Genomic DNA, 17627 nt, shown 5'->3' on the forward strand with positions numbered 1-17627 from the left:
AACTTGAAGACCACCAGGTATACGTGAACATCCACAAGTCCGCTTGTACCATATTACATGCAGATACCCCACGTTCCCATGCACGGACATGATGCGTTGGATCATCTCACACACTGATCCCGAGACGATGACCTTGAGCATTGTCAGTGGGATGAAGATTGAAACCTTCAGGGCAAGATTATGATGATATGTATCAGATATTGGAGCCTGTGACTATCATGGAGACTCCCTTCAACTTACCCAGCAGTAATGCCAACTCCAGAGACATTATGAAGAACTGGGAAAGGAGCCAGCTAGATTCAAGATGACACCCAACTAGATCTACAAGATGAAGATACTGCAGAAGGTGTATCAATACTTGGCCATCTTTGCATGTCAACTGTATAGCTAAGAAAGCACAGAAACCTTCCCACAGAGTTGGGTGATCGCGCTAGACCAACTGGCCAGAGAGAGAAAGCCATGCAACTGGTCTGACATGTTGTCTCATCAGCTGAAGGAATATGCAATGAGGGCTTGACAACCTCCCAAAGGTATGCAAACAATAATTTACATGTTCGCCTACATCTTGGATGCAGTCTGTGCCCAATAGGAGTTTTCAGGCTTAAAGTGGGATGGTCACCAGCGGAGACTACTGTGAACACTTATTGTAAGATGTCTGAATGCAGCTTTAGAGGATTTGTCACATATTTGTCCGATGATTTTGTCATCCCTATTTACAAGATGATATTCGAACAGTATCCACCCAACATCTCGAAGGAAGCAATGTAGGCACTGATAGACATAGATGATTGGTATGCCTCACCGTCCAACACCTTCATACAGATGTACATAGCAGAGAAGCCTCCACATGTTCTACTCAAGTTTTCCTTGGACATACTCGTCATGCAGGAAGTAGCATATGACATCTCGGCAAGATTGAGAGCTATGATTGTTATAGACATTTTTGTGCCCTACAACACCATGTCCACAAACCAAGGGCTCCTAAGTCCCTAAAAGTGTTGTTCTAACCTGTAAAGGAACAAGGTCAACAGATTACAGCTTCTCCCAGAAGTTCTCCATGAAAAACTACTCAAAATTGGTTAAAACAGGATCATTGCAGCTGCTCCACTGGCTAGGTGCGTTGCATCTCACCTAGGTACACTGTGAGGGTGCGTTGCATTGCAAAACTCCCTTCTCTGGGGTGCGATGGGTGAGAAATGACAAATGGCAGTGTCATTCTGCGAGGTGGAGAGGCAATGGAAGCTTCCAGAATCTTCTCCTGTGACACTTGCCTCACTGAATTCGACCTAGGATGAGTAAGAGGCCCTCAGCCTCCAAGTGGAAGCAAGAACTGACAGAGAGAAGACAGTAATCAAATCACAAGCTGACTCATCCTCCGTACAGATATCTATATATGGATCCCTCATCCCAGAGATCCAGAGGCTGGAATTTTTCATATTGTAAGGAATTGTTGTTGGTTTCTAGAGACAAACATCAGATTGTTGGGTGATCTAAGCTTTGTTTGAGGTGAAGAGGGGCTTCTTTGCTGGGAGGTTGATGCTGGGTCGAAACAACTGGTTGTAACTCCTCCTGGATCTTTTCTTGTTTATCAATAAAAGCTATTTGAGTTTTCCTCCATGCTTTTGTATCATTGATGCTTGTTACATTTGTATGGTCAATTTAAATATGATCCTAAGTTGTTTATGAATATAGATCCATGTCTTTGTATAGTGCTATGCTTCTGTGATCTTACAGGTACTTTTTGAAGCTGGGTGTGCAAGGGAGCAGGTAGCCGGGGAATATCAAAGAAGAGAGGGATCGAATCAAAGGATTAGCGCAAGACAGAGGTTGGTCTTTCTATTCCTCTCTATCTATAATTCATAAAGGAAAAACATAAGTATCTTTTCTCTGTTTGTTTCTAAGGCAGCTATCACACCTTAGTGGGATAGAGTAGTTCTAAATAGACACTTTTCCCTGTAACAAAATGGCGACTCCACTGGGGAGATAATTAGTTTGTTTGTGTATCATTCTTTGTTGTTTGTTTCATAAACTTACAATTAGCATTCGAACTGCATTTGCCATAACAAATGCAAAGTAGACAATTGCTACTTCAATCCATCTACTGGATTTGTTTATGATCTAAACAACTGATTCACAAACTATCTAATTGCCCTTGTGATAGCTCTTAGATCCTCCTTAGATCTACCCTTGATTGTTGCATTACTGATTGCTTTTTGCTCAGCCAAAACCCAAGAACTGAACTGCAAACTGTGACCCGGAACCCAAACAGAGTCTCGTTTCTGGCCCAGCGCAGGTACTGTTAAGAGATTTTGAATTTCAGCGCACTTCCCGAAGGGACAACCTGCAATGCATTTCAGATTCCTTGTGTTACAGGTGTGCTGATCAGACTAGCTCAGTGCAGTTGTGGCTTCTGTGGATCATCCTTTCCAGTTCTATTCATGAATTTTGCTGCCTGTGATCAGTATATGTCTATCTGAAACTCCTTTTCCTTACTGTTATTCCGCCTCCTTTGTACAAAAGAACTGTAGATGTTTTTGTGTGTTTGTTGAGTCATTTATAGTTTTCCTTTGCAAAAGTAGCATAGTCGTACTGTCGTCCTTTGATTTGAATCTGTCACAAGTGTCGATTTCGATCATAGGAGAAAATTTGATTGCTGTTGATGGTAGATTATCCTGTTACTATTGCTTTTGGTCTGGATTTGTAATTTTCTAGGGTCAAAAACAAGTATTCATTTCAAAGTCATAAGGTGTCGTAATCATCTCTATTTTTTATTTCGAAAAGAAGCTTGCTTATGTTTGTCGCTTGAAAAGAAATTCAGATTTGTACATCAACTTTCTTTTTAGCATCTATATACTAAGAAAGTCGAAAAAAAAATACATGCATGTGCATTTTCATATAGACAGTCTGTTTGGCTTGATTTAGGAAAGTGCATTTACAGTGTGCTCTTTGCTCTTTGTGAAAATATTCTGTCTTTCTTTTCCCTAGTAGCTAGGATTTTCAGTGCACAAAAGAGATAAAAAGTTTGTTTATCATCTTTAGATTGCATTTTAGGAATTACATCTACATCTCGTGGTGAACCTGAAAGGCAAACTTCATAAGCAAGATCAACTTAAAATAAATTCAATGAATCTAACAACGCTTTGGAACTTAACGCACAACATTTAGAGGTCTAGGCTAGAGACGTATTCTGGCGTCGTAAAGCCTGGTAACTGTTGTTCTCACTGATGGTTGGGTGATTCCTCCACTTTGAGACGATAAGTGCCAGTATAGACTTGTGCTCCCACGTACTGTCGAGTATATTTTGGGAGACCCCTATAGGCTTAAATCCTTTATCCATAGCAAGCCGTGTCTGCCGCCCTATCGATCGCAATGTACTGAACACAACATTCAGGAAGATTGACTGCTGTACCGTAAAAAGTATTCTGCAGTTTTGCGATTGGTTTGGTACTACCTCTACCTAGACTTCCAGAGTAGTCCCTTTCGTTCCTTTTCAGACTCCTTAACGGAAAACGTCCATCTGAGCACTTGTCACTTCAAGCTCATTAAAAATCGAAGGCGACTAGAGTCATCTTTTGTTTTTTCTCGACTCTTAAAAACTGAAAAAACAAGTTATGTCAAAGCATCTAAAAACTTATTTTAAACCGAATATTAATTACCCATTTCCTACGTTGATCTTGGGTTGAGAAAATGGAATCCACCAACCAAGGAATTCCCCTTGGTGGAAATCCTAGTCCTTTCTCCTCTTGGGGAGATGTTGGTGCACCCCATATGGCCACATTGTCGCTTCTAGGACTGACAATTAGTTTGCCTGTATGGCTCCTCTCAACCTCTGTCGTTCAGAACACCGCAATTCCTGAACAATCGAATCAGCAATTAGACGAGTCCAGAGTTACCCACCAACCTTCTACTTCCTCTAATTCTTCCTCTTCTCCTTCCTCTTCGCTTGATGGGGCTGGTAAAGCCAAAAGTCAAGTACCTAAGGAGAAGAAGGAAAAGAAGAAGAAAGAGAAGAAGAAGAAGGATCCAAAAGCGAATGGGGGCAAACGAGTGTCGTCTAACGAAAATCCACACACTGCACCGACCAGGCCTAAATCGCCATGTGTCATTTGCAAAGGAGACCACTTTCACAGAGATTGTCCTTGCATCCCTCAGATCTTAAGGGACTAGTCTCCTCGTTTGCACAACCCGGTGTCGTCAACCTCTGATAATCATGTTGAAAACACACCGTCAACTAGTGCAAGTGAAGCCCCAGGACAAAAAGGAAAATATAGATTTCCTTGTAAACTATGCGAAGGCGATCATGCCGTCCACCGTTGTCCCTTCTTAGATGAAGCTAAAAGAGTTTTGGAAGATCGCCTGGTTTCACCGTTACGACTTCCTCCTGGATATAGAAAACTCTTGCCGAGTCTGTCACTAGTTGAAAATCCGGCTGACCCGCTCAGGTGGTCGGCCGAAGCATCTGTCATTGAAGATGAACCATCTGAATCCATACCAGACGAAAGTCAAAAGGTCGAGGCGGAAGTTGACCCGGTCTTGCCTTCAGAGGTTCCATCTTCAGATGATACAGTCACTGAAGAGAACAAGGATGACATCGTCCAAATTCTTTTCATAAGCACAGACTCCAACGAACATGGGGGCAGTCTACCCGTTCCTTTACCGCCGGAAGGAAGTTCGTCAGAGTCATACCCGGCCGTCTATTCAGTCCCACCTCCAAGCAACCTAGTTGTCTCCTTCGATTGGAATCAACTAGGCAAACCCCGTTTACCGGCCAGTATACCATTCTGGATTATTGTTCGAATATATAGAATGGTTATGGCTGGTACCATCATAGATGAGGGGGCTTCTGTGAGTATCCTTTCCTCAACTGCTTGGAAAGCGCTTGGTTCGCCATCGCTTTTGCCTGAGATGAGAAATCTAACAGGCTTTGATAAAGGAACCAGTCGACCATTAGGGATCCTTCCTGATGTGCCCATAACATTGAGAAGGAAAACCATTCACATGAATGTAATGGTAGTTCAAGGACCCCTAGATTACAATCTACTCCTTGGATGAGACTATATTTATTGCATGAGATCCATTGTCTCATCACTCTTTAGAGTGATGTGTTTTCCGCACGAAGGAAGAGTGGTCAAGCTCGTGGACCAGCTTTCATTTCCCAGATCACGCATAGCAAATAGTCATATGCCATCCCTAAATGTTATTTTTGCACAAGAAATGTCTCAATCTCTAGTCCGTCCTCCCGATGAGCACGAGTGATTCGGGGGGACATGACTGAAACCCAGGGGGCATGCACCCTGGTCTGCTTCGGCAGGAAAACTTTGGGTATAGGGTAGGTTTCCACGGGAGAATATGACTAGTTTGTACCCCTGTCCGTGATTGGAAGAGGGGGTTATTCTAGAACAAGATTCTCTTGTCAAAGTTATGTGAGTTGGCGGGCATCGCCGCTCACCTTTGTTTATCTCGATAGACATCACCAGAGAAGTGTTTTGTTTACACCGTAAATAGAACTATCTTTGGTAACCTGTAAGAGGTAGGCCTCTCTCGGTAAAACAAATGTTTTAATGGACTAAAGAAGGGGTAACCTTGAAACTCTGTATTATACCTGGGGGCATGCAAACCTTTTGGAATGTAAGCGAAGAGTGACTATTTATTTTTTAAAATTTTAGGACCTCTAACCCTTTAAACACGTAGGATTGGTCGTCTCCTAACTTGCATAAAGAAAGGATGTGGGGAAAAACTCTAAAAGTTGCCGTTTTATATGAGACATTCTTATCACAAGACTGGATTAATCGAGCAATGTTACCGCAAGGTTCAAGCTCGTTAAAAAATAAACCCGCATCGAGCAGTTTTAGCACATAGTTCAAGCTCGTTAAAAAATAAACATAAGACATGAGAAAATGTTTCCACCCGCGTTTAATCTCGTTAAAAAATGAACTATCCCCCGGTAAATAACCATCGTGAATGTAGTACTTCAGCCGTTAAAGCCTTGGTCATGTTTGCACCGTCACCTCCACTTTTTCATTGGCCGATCATTCACCTCCATTTGATTGTTTACCCATTTTGAGGAACAGATGCGAAGAGTGATTTCACTAGCCATCCTTGTGACACTGCCGTGATTGGAAAATTCCAAACCTTACCTGGAATCATCTGCTACCCGTCTTATCACTCGTTCCTCAAAAGACGAGTCTCCTTTAAGCTCTTTTCAACTGACTCGTAAAATATGAAAAGATTTCCGAGCCATTGGCCTCTCCAGCTCGTTAAAGGGACAGGAAGTGCTATCCCTCCTCTAGATTTTAATCTTTTTGGACCTGAGGGATTATTACACAAAAAGATCGAGTGCTTGTTTTGTTCGGCTTGTTAAAACTATCGAAAATTCATCCCTTCTGTATTGTTTTATACTTTTTCGGACTTAAGGGATTAGATGACGAAAAAGGAATTTTGGAGTTACCTTTACGTTTCTTTTCAGACTCTCTAAAATTGAAAAGGACCGAGTTATCTTTGTCGTTAAACTCGTTAGAAAGATTAATAGCGACAAACTTGTCTTTAGACGAGAACGAGTTTCACTATCGCTAGGCTCGTTAAAACATAGCGACGGGTTTGCCCGAAGGGAAAATTATAGAACAAGCATATGTTATCCTCCTCAAGCTTGAAAAAAATAAAGAGGTACTGGTTAGCAATGACTGGGGAAAAATTGGGAAGAAAACTCAAAGAAACTTTGTTGGTAGCAAGTCGCTCTTGAACATGACACTTCCACTCCGTGTCCGAGTCGGGTTGGGTTGTTTCATTCACCGGTCACATCACCATGGTCACGCCATACCATCCACATTTGGGGTTAATGCTACCAATCCATCACGTCAGTGTCGCCGATATGTTCAAGAGAAGTCATCCGGAGAAGTCACCTGTGTCTCACCCACTACCATACATTATACTCCATTCTTTCATGACCGCCACCCTGAACCTTATATACCCAGATCGTTTTCACCTTCATCAAAATGATTTGCTCCGTTCCGTGTCATTGATGTGGGATTCATTAAGGCCCTCCTGTGACGGATCACTTCTTGTCGACATTCGCTCATTATCCAAGAAGTTGATCTAGGAACACCCCATTCAGTACTTTGAAGCTTGCATGCCTCAATGGCAAGTTTCTCACTTCCGGCGACAGGTATACATCAATGACCTTCGACCGAAAGATTTTGTGTGGTGTTCGACGCCAAGTCCTTTATTCACACCACGTGAATTGTACTGCAGTACCTTGAGGGTCATTATCATTATCGGTGATTCCTCTCGTTCTTGTTAACAGTTTACATCATTGATTGGTAATCAAGCGATGTCTTTCCATGTTCGACTTCAGAACATTTCTCACATGGATCGACTTGTACTTCAAGTGAAGATCGGACGAGATTGAAGACCCCGGATCTAGTTTCATCCATCCGGGCTGCGATATATATTCAGGGAAATAAAGAAATTAAATGTACATCATTGCAGCACAGATAATCATCCTATCAAAAGGATGATGGCTCTACCAGAATCATCAGTCTACACTCAGACGATTGTCTGTCCTATGTACATGAAAATGAATTTATAAAGCTGAGCATGGGAATGCCCGCCTCAGCTAGATCATGAAAATATTTTGAAGATAATGTATTGTATTGTATATTATTACAGGTCTCCTCCCAGCATTGAAAGAACTTCGGATCCTCATAATAAAGCATTTCACTCGGCACCAAAAGGTTAACGGCCTCATACTTTAGGGGGCAACTGTTATAGACATTTTTGTGCCCTACAACACCAAGCATGAAATGTCCATAAACCAAGGGCTCCTAAGTCCCTAAAAGTGTTGTTCTAACCCCTAAATGAACAAGGTCAACAGATTACAACTTCTCCTAGAAGTTCTCCATGAAAAACTACTCAAAATTGGTCAAAACAGGATCATTGCAGCTGCTCCACTGGCTAGGTGCATTGCATCTCACCCAGGTACACTGTGAGGGTGCGTTGCATTGCAAAACTCCCTTCTGTGGGGTGTGATGGGCGAGAAATGACAAATGGCAGTGTCATTCTGCGAGGTGGAGAGGCAATGGAAGCTTCCAGAATCTTCTCTTGTGACACTTGTCTCACTGAATTCGACCTAGGATGAGTAAGAGGCCCTCAACCTCCAAGTGGAAGCAAGAACTGACAGAGAGAAGACAGTAATCAAATCACAAGCTGACTCATCCTCCTTACAGATATCTATATATGGATCCCTCATCCCAGAGATCCAGAGGTTGGAATTTTGCATATTGTAAGGAATTGCTGTTGGTTTCTAGAGACAAACATCAGATTGTTGGGTGATCTAAGCTTTGTTTGAGGTGAAGAGGGGCTTCTTTGCTGGGAGGTTGATGTTGGGTCGGAACAACTGGTTGTAACTCCTCTTGGATATTTTCTTGTTTATCAATAAAAGCTATTTGAGTTTTCCTCCATGCTTTTGTATAATTGATGCTTGTTACATTTGTATGGTCAATTTAAATCTGATCCTAAGTTGTTTATGAATATAGATCCATGTCTTTGTATAGTGCTATGCTTCTGTGATCTTACAGGTACTTTGTGAAGCTGGGCGTGCAAGGGAGCAGGTAGCTAGGGACTATCAAAGAAGAGAGGGATCAAATCAAAGGATTAGCGCAAGACAGAGGTTGGTCTTTCTATTCCTCTCTATCTATAATTCATAAAGGAAAAACATAAGTAGCTTTTCTCTGTTTGTTTCTAAGGCAGTTGTCACACCTTAGTGGGATAGAGCAGTTCTAAATAGACACTTTTCCCTGTAACAATGATGCACTAGAAGAAGAAGGCACCTTAGCTCACTCTTCCGCTACGCATTGGGTTATACGAGATCCAAAGTGTCAAGCATTCAGATGTCGAAGCAGAACAAATGAATAAGTATACGTTCGACCTTCGAAGTTACAATACATATGACCTACATTGTCTTGTGAAATATCACTGCGTGAGAGTACAGTGCAACTGGATCCACAGGGCATGTCATTGGGTGGAGGAGGACCCATGGAGATATTGTTACAACTCCTCCATAATTAATCACTAGGTGGTCTTCACCGTGGAATGATTAACAAAGTAACATGAAGCAAAATCTCAAATAGCACCAGAAGCAGTAGCAGCAGCAGAGGTGAACATACTAGTGCGCGACAAGGGCAAGAGCAAGATTGTCAGTGGCATGGAGGAAGAACAAAGCTACAATTTCCAGGAAGATCCACTTGTGGAGAAAGTAGCTATGTCCATAGAGGAAAAGAGGCAAAAATATGACAAGAGAAACGCGCAAAGGCAGAGAGAGAAGCGAAGAATGGAGGAAATATAGAAGGAGTTGCATGAGTTGAAGAAGCAACTCTGAGAGGAATAGGAGTCGTGCAAACATGAGAGGGAAGCACAACAGAAATAGGTACAACAGGGGGTGCAACATGTTCAGAAAGATGAAATAATGCTCGTATAGGTAGAGGAATCATCAAAATAGCTAGCATTAGGCAAACAGGGTGAACCATCGCAGGAGCAGGACCTTACTCAGGAGATAGAGTGAGCGCTTGAACAAATGGATACAAACATGGAGAAGCAGAAGTTAGAGTAGGATATCAACATCATGGCTCACCACCAAGAGATTAACCCACTAGCTTCACCACCTCCAGAAGATGAACAAGTCCCAAGTGATAAGGAGACACTCAAATCCTTGGAGATTAGTCGAAAGGAGAGATGCAGAACATCTCATTCGATGAGTATCAACATAGAGTTGTGAAATATCGCAGAGTGTCGACTCTGAAATATCATACATCTCCTGCGCAGTATGAGGAATGGGTGATTGTGTTTGACGTGTGCAAACATCCAAAAACCTTGGCTGATGCCACTAGAGCATATGCTGAAGCCACTAGCTCAAGTGTTCGCTTTTTGATAGCTGAGCACGAGTGAATGGTGAAGGAACTGCAAATGGACAAGCAGGGAGGAGAGTTGGTGATAGCGTCCGCTCGAGCAAAAATGAAGAAGGAAATACTAGATGAAGTATTGTCCCTTGACATAGTTATGCAGGTGTTGTATTCGAAGTTTGGTACCATGCATAAGGTAGTCGTCCATCTCAATAGATGGCAGCATCGATGTGCTAGAAGAGCATGTATCTTGTCGAATGTGCATGCTGTTGTTGATTACATGCAAACATGGACGATGAGATACAAGGGAGTCCCACTTCATTTTCCTAAGATGATGAAGCCCAGAGAGGTCAAGTTGAAGGAACGCATCCGGAGTCATATTCGGAACTATGAAGAGCTCCCGCAGCTCATAACTACCCTACAAGCTTTCGATGCACGGGTATTCAAGAGTATGGATGTTGTAGTGCATGCACATGTGATCCCATATATTGGGACTCTCACCCAGGAAAAGACAAAGGCACATGTCTAACTAGAGCTTGACTCGTACTTTGACAAATTGATGCACATAGCCACCAACCCAAATTTTCCAATCATTTTAGACACCATGCACAAGTATGTTGCTAGTCCGGCTGCATTAAACAATGATGCAAATGATTTCAAACAAGTTAGACAGGGGAGCCCGAGTAGTGTACCCGAATGCTATGGAGGCAAGAGTCAGGTTCTAGAAAGATGTCACCTTGGAGTACATGGACACCATCACGGACTATCAATCTTGGCATCAGTACGCTACTATTGATCATTGCGAGGATGTTGAAGAGTTGGACTTCCCATGGTTTTTCGAGTCATAGTGATGTCTTGCATGGATTGATCAAGCTATTTTTGTCTTACATGGGTACATGTGCATTGTAATGTAACATCTTGTCAAGTGTAAGTTCAAGTCTCAATAGTTGGATGTAACATTCATAGAGGAGATGAAGAGTCATGAGGGTAGATGAACTGTCACAAAGGGGAATGTCAATGGTCAGCCCACCCTTTGATACAAATAGTCCCTCATAACTCATTGTAAAGGTTTTTGGTCTGCCAAGCTTCCAATAGGACATCTTAGAAAGAGCTTGGACAGTATTGTAATGAGCCTTGGCTTCTCCACTACGCAGAGCTAGTAAATCTCTTTGGAGGAGCAGGCAGTTGTGGCTGTAGCATTGTGCTATCAAAACTAGTGGTTAGACATGGATGTATTGTATGGCTGGAACTTACACTTCTTAATATAAAAGAGCCAGCATGTTTCATGCATATGTTGTATTGTATTCTATGCTATCTAGTTTACTCTAAATGATATATGTATTTGTTTGCTTACGCATGCATGTATGGACTATTCCATATAAGTATGTATGAATCTTTCTAAAACATGTTGTTGGGTTAACCATCACTTTGGCTTGCCAGCTAACTTTCCTACCATGTTGTGGTGCATCTTTGCTTGTGTTTTCCCTTATTAACTTCGTGTTATCACATGTTGTTGGCTTGTTAGGGCTTGACCGAGGTTCAGAGGCGATTTAGCCAAACAAATCCCGGTACTACTAGACCTTTCGGCAATAGTCTACGAAGTGTGGACTGAGGTCTCACCCGAAGTAGTATGGGAGGGTGCTAGAACCAGGTTTCGAAACCTTGGAGATGTCTGATGAGTTCAAGTGGTTCATGGTTCATCCCTGCGCGCATGTCGCTACGCGCACTTACCCATACCTCGCAGCCTGTGATGTTGCCTTTGCGCAGCCCTACCCGGGGGCTGAATGATGTTATTACCCAAGTCCTTAGTAGTATTTCACCGTTAGTTGATTAACTTAGCTTACTTGCATGTGTAAATACTTAGAAATATAAATCATTCATACAAGTGTGCAAAGTAAATAAACAATATACTTGAAATTGATATCAAACATGTAATAACTCAAGAATAGATACATAGAATTTGGATAAAACTTCTTTTTATTATTCTCTTCCTTGGTTATAGACTCGACTCCGCCCTGCACACTCAGCTGCAGGGGACCATGCACTCAATTGCGGACAACTACGCCTCAGTGCACTCAGCTGCAGAGACTTCTCCTACTCTACAACCTAAGACACACTTAGACACTTTCTTTATGCTTCTACTTCTCTATCTCATACTTCACTCTCCTTCCTTCACTTTTATACTTAGAGCCTCACTCTATTTATACAATCCCATGGTCCGCGGACCATGGGTAGGCCGACATTACATTACAAACTAGGGCAGACAACCCTATGACTCTAACATACTTCCGCGCCCACAATTCATGGGGATTTACAACATCATTTGGTCAAAACATGGGCTTTGAGCCCCAAAACATGTCTCGGGGGGATTCCATGCCCAATAGGCCCCCAACACAAACCTCATGACTTGCCCTCGAGTCACTCTATTAGTGCGGAAATCTTGGCATGGAGTTCCTCCAACTGTCCTCGAATTGTGCTGATGTCGGCAGTGCACTGCATCGCTGCTTGTTGAATCTGTTGCATCCTCTGTTCTGAGACCTCCGTGTCTAGGGTGCTTCTCTACATTAATGCATGCATCCCCTGTATGTGCACCAACTTTCCTTTGATGTTTTCTGTGATAGTGAAATCCTCGTTGATCCACGGTTGAATGCGCGCTTTGAGAACTGCCTCATTATGCCTCGCCACGTCCACCTGTTCCTTCAGTGCCTTGGCTTGCTGCATCCTTGCAAGCCACTGAGTGAGGACTACTGTTTGCATAGTTCCTCTGACACTGTCGTATTGTTGTTGTAGCTCTCACGCCTCTGTTTCCAAGCGCTAGATGTTGGGGTCCTCCTGCAGAGTTGTGAGGACCTCAAGTGCTTGCTCCAACAAAGTGGTATAGTCTTGCACTGCACCTCCAATTTCTTCCAATCCCGCTGCAATATCCCTAGCACACTATTCTCGGACCTCCGGGGGAGTGGAAAATTGAACCTTTAACCACAACTCAACGATCTAAAGATTCAGCTCCATTCGAACCTTGGTCATTTCTCCTCTAGCCTCGTGGACTCTTGTTCCCAACCTGTGAATCCGTACCTCTACTGGTAGATCTGCTAGGATGGCCAGCTCGAAGACACATCAGCACGCATCATCTAACATCCATGCCAACTGTTGGTTCTGTGACACCAATTCATCACGCTGCAGACTGAGCTATTCCATGTTGATCTTTTGTTCACTGAGAAATTGGATTGCGCAGCTCTCCCTAGTGCGCAACTCTACCGCTATCCCATCCTATAGCATATACAATGTCTCTCACCGAAGGGCAACCAAATTAAGGCCATGGCATTTGATCATGTTAACTGCAAATCTGTCGGTCTTTTTCGCTACTACTAGGGTTCCTTCTGGTAACACTATGTTGTTTTCCATCCATGCGCAGCATATGCTTTACTGCTGAGGACCCTGCTACGAGGTGGGTAAAAAGGTTACCCACTTGAGTGGGCTGTACCTGTAACTCCTATAGCTGTGCCCTGAGGGCCCCCAACATAGTTTGGGGCTCCTACATAAATTCCCGAAGGGCCTCATTTGTAACATCATGAACTGTCTCGTCGATGTCATGGAGGTCACCTTCAGTTAAGGTGATCGGGTCAATGGCCAACTTCGAGGCCTTGACCTTCTTCCTTGGTCTTGTTCTCTCTATCATGTGTGGGCGCTTCAGTTGTGTGGATGTGGTCCCTTGGTCCGCGCTCCCTTCTACTATTTATGCTTCCTCTGCCTCCTGCCCCTGTGAGGACATTGCTTGGTCCTCATCCACCTTCGTTGTTGCTTCTTCTACCGCCTGTGCTGCTATTGCTACTTCTGCAGCCTTTTTCTGTTCTATGGCTTTCTGTGTTACTTCCCACGCTACCCTTTCCTTAGCTGCTACTATTTCCTGCCACATTTTCTCGGCCAATTGTGTGAAACGTAGATTGGCATCGTTCTTCTTCTTCTGCGATGCTACCTTTTCAAGTTCTGCCAAGTCTGGGGCGTGCCATTCCGGAGGCCATGTCTCCAAGATAGTGAAGATGGTGTCATCAATCGCTATAAACGGGAGCTTCGTCCACTATTTCATTGTATCCTTGCGCGCCTTGATGTATATACTATGCATGTCGGCTTTGAACTCTACAAAACTCTGCAAACTGTTGTACACCATAGGTGATAGGCGTGGACTCCGATTGATCCACATCCGGATGCTCATCTCCATGAGCACCTAGAATATTTTGGTGTCGTGTATCCTCTTTGCATCCTTTGTGGCCCAGAGCAAAGCGTACTTCGTGGCCTCCTATAATTCTTTGTCAATGACGGGGAATTGGCTATCCTCTGGCAGTTCCCCCGCTACGAGCATTATGGATAACAACAACCACGTGTAGTGGAAGGTTTTACCCTACTCCTGGGCTTCACGATAGTTCTTCAAAAATTCCTCGTAGAGGAATTCAAACCAGTTGAGCTAGATCCCCTCCGCTCACTGCTCGGCCAGTGCGATCATCGGCACCAGTACCTCATCGACGCAACACTTCCTCATAACTTTGTCGACCATGATTTAGGTTGCTACGTAGACCCCTTTGTCCTTGATGCTGGAGATGGTGTAGCCCCTCTTCTTCTTCTCCAACTTGTATTTTGTCTTCATGGCTTCTGCAAGGGCCAAATCACTGCCCTTTCCTTTAGTTATGGTTACGGGGTCCTTTCCTTTGCAGGGGAGCCGAGAAATGCAGTGAATTAGGTCTACCGTGATGGGGATAGGCTCTTCCAGCTAGAGATACCCATCATGCACTAGGTAGAGCAACTGCCTGACGATGAAAATGGTGATGGGCGCGTGGTGGAAATGTGGTACCCATAGTAAGTGTAGAAATCTGGCCTTTTCCACACTATGCAACCACTTCCGCGGCTCTAACGTTTTCACCACCCCCTAATGTCCTACTTCATTAGGTTCCTAGTCTATAGGTGGGTGAACTTCTCGCGGTCAATGAGGTCCCAATCTTCAAACTTCATTGTTGGCATGCGACCCAGGTGCATGCCTTAAAGCACTATGCCGTTGGGGAGGAGCAGAGACTGGAGGGAACTCTTGGTTTCATCCAGGTCCTTCGACACTTTGGTCTTCCCTTTCCGTGGAGGGACATACGCTGGTAGTTTTTTTACAGAGCGTATAGGTTGAGTATCCTCCTCCATATCTTTGTCTTCTTTTACTGTGATGGTTAGGGCCTGCAAATATTTTCTCCCTCATCTATGTCTATAGTGACAGCTTTCCCTTTTTCTACCATTGATAGCTTGCTGCGTAGTGGGTTCCTCGAGGACATGCGTATGGGGGCCATTACTTGTTTATCTTTCTTAGGTCTCAGTTTTTGTGGTGATTTGGGGATTTCTACCATAACCCTGGTGCCTTCTAGAACATCCTCCACCATTGGGGTCTGTGCGGCCTTGCCGATGCTTACCTCTTCAATTCCCAAACCATTCTTAGTGGTTGCCATTGTATCGAGGCTATATTTTGTCACTCGCAAATTTAGGGGCTCAATTATCGTTCGGCTCTCACTGCTCAGTGCTCTCCTCAAGCGCTCAATTCTCAAATGACCAAGTGTTGTTCGCTGTCTATCCCTCTGTGTTTTATAGTGCCTTTTGAATTCGAATTCGACTATTCACCCCAATTTCGGGCCATTAATGATTTCTTGGTGGAAGATTTTCCCAAATATTTCCCATAAATCGCGTCTTAAATGCTCGCTGCCTGCTCCATTTGGCCTCAATTCGAGCATCCCATCATGAATAATGACTTCAACAGTCACTTTCTAACCAACACACACGGCAATGCAACCCTCTGTGCGCGGTCACGGACCCTATGACGCTATGCTTCTGCACGGATCCCCAATATCAAGCAGCACCCGGGCAAAATAATTTATTGTCCCGCGCTCCCTTTCAACTACCTGGAGCGCTAAGCCTGTTCTTCCTGCGGCTAGTCAGGTGGTCGCACCACCCATGTGGGGAATCCCCTCCTTCCATTGTTGTGGTCGGCATCATGCACTCTACTATTTGCAACGTGCTACCCTGGTCACGACGTTTGGTGATATGCAGTCTAACCCAAGGCAGTAGACTAACTAGTTCACAACGATAGTTCTCCCACTTGTCAATATGATCGTATGCACCTTGCCTTACCATCCTCGGTTTTTTGATGAGAAATGCTTCCTTTATTTCATTTTTTGTTAGGGTCCAATCCTAACCCCATTATTTATGTAATAGGGTCGAGTCATAGTTATAGTTAGTTAAAGAGTCAATAAATCCCATATTAATAATTGTAAGTGGTTGACCCACATTTAAAAAAGGGACCCTATATAAAGGATAGAGACTCCCCTTGAGGAGCATCGTGTCTTATTTTTGTAATTGAGCCCAGCTCTATTGGAGGTTGCCCCCTCGAAGAGGCAAGTGAACATTGCTTTCCTTTTTAAATAATAAAATACATGCTGTTATTTCTTATTGTTTTGTGTTTTGGGTATATTTCTTCGCATATTTTGTATTCTAATATCTTCTCACAGGTCAAGAGCATAACAAGTGGTATCAGAGCGCTTTCTAGGGCCAGTGGTATCTCCATTTTTAGCAGAATGTTTTTGGCTAGAGACGTATTTCAGCGTCTTTAAACCACGAGATTTGTCATTGAGCAGATAAACCTACGGATTTGGGGAGGCATGCATGTAGGAAATACAAGAAGTGGTCATGCTTGTTGGACTCCCTTGTAACCCCTATGGGTACCCCTTCAAGTAGTAGTGCATTAGGCAGAACCATGCATGGACTGTCTTCCAAGTACCCTCTAGGTATATCAGAAGCCCCCTAGCCTCTCTTGAAACCTCGCCATAGATAAACCATCAGCCATCTTGCTTCTACAGTACACCGAGAAAATCACTCGGGGAGATTACTTGTGTGTACAATAGGGTAGTCAGGTTGCACGGCTAAGGGTATGGTTGATCCTCCTTGGTTAGTGCCCTAAAATATTGGGTTGAGTACTACTGTCAAACCCTTATGTATATTGCGATCTGTAGCACCTGAAACTCCTTGAGACCATAGTTCCCTTGTCTCTCTCTAGATCACGCATCATCTTTTCCAGATCGGATGTAGCAGGTTGGGTTCTGTCGCAGATGCAACAATCAGTTAGCCATTCAGACCTATCAGATATGCCATTCAGATCTATCAGATCCACCAATTAGATCTATCAGATCTGCCATTCAGATCTAGCAGTTTGGGTTTTGTAGCATTCGCAACAATCAGATCCGCCATTCATATCTAGCAGTTGGGGTTCTATCACTACCACATTCCTACTCATACTCTGCAGTTGAGGGTTTCGCCGAAAGATCTGACTATTTGTGTGGCTCCTATACCTGGGTGTGATTCTCGTAGGACATTAGTCAGAATTAACTTTTCTGGGAATTGACTACTGCAGTATTCCTAAGCAAGGAGTAAAAATCCTTTAGGAGTAAAAAAAAAAAAAAAAAGACCCTGCCGGGACACTTATAGGAGACTTAGCCCATAAGAATTAGGTCAACAGCTTGAGCAAGGTGGTACCATTCACTTGTCAGTGTCAAAATTTTGGGTGGTACCAATTTTTTTCACAGTAATGACTAGTGCACCAGATCAATGCATGGTGCAAACCAGAGCTCAAGCTATGGCCAATGAGAAGATCAACACCCTTGAACAAAATTTGGAGGCATTAACGAACCAGATCCAGATCTTAAATGACACAATCAG

This window comes from Pinus tabuliformis, chromosome 6, assembly GCF_031772625.1.
Source record: "Pinus tabuliformis cultivar Carrire ecotype Pingquan chromosome 6, CPIR1, whole genome shotgun sequence".
Lineage (NCBI taxonomy): Eukaryota > Viridiplantae > Streptophyta > Pinopsida > Pinales > Pinaceae > Pinus > Pinus tabuliformis.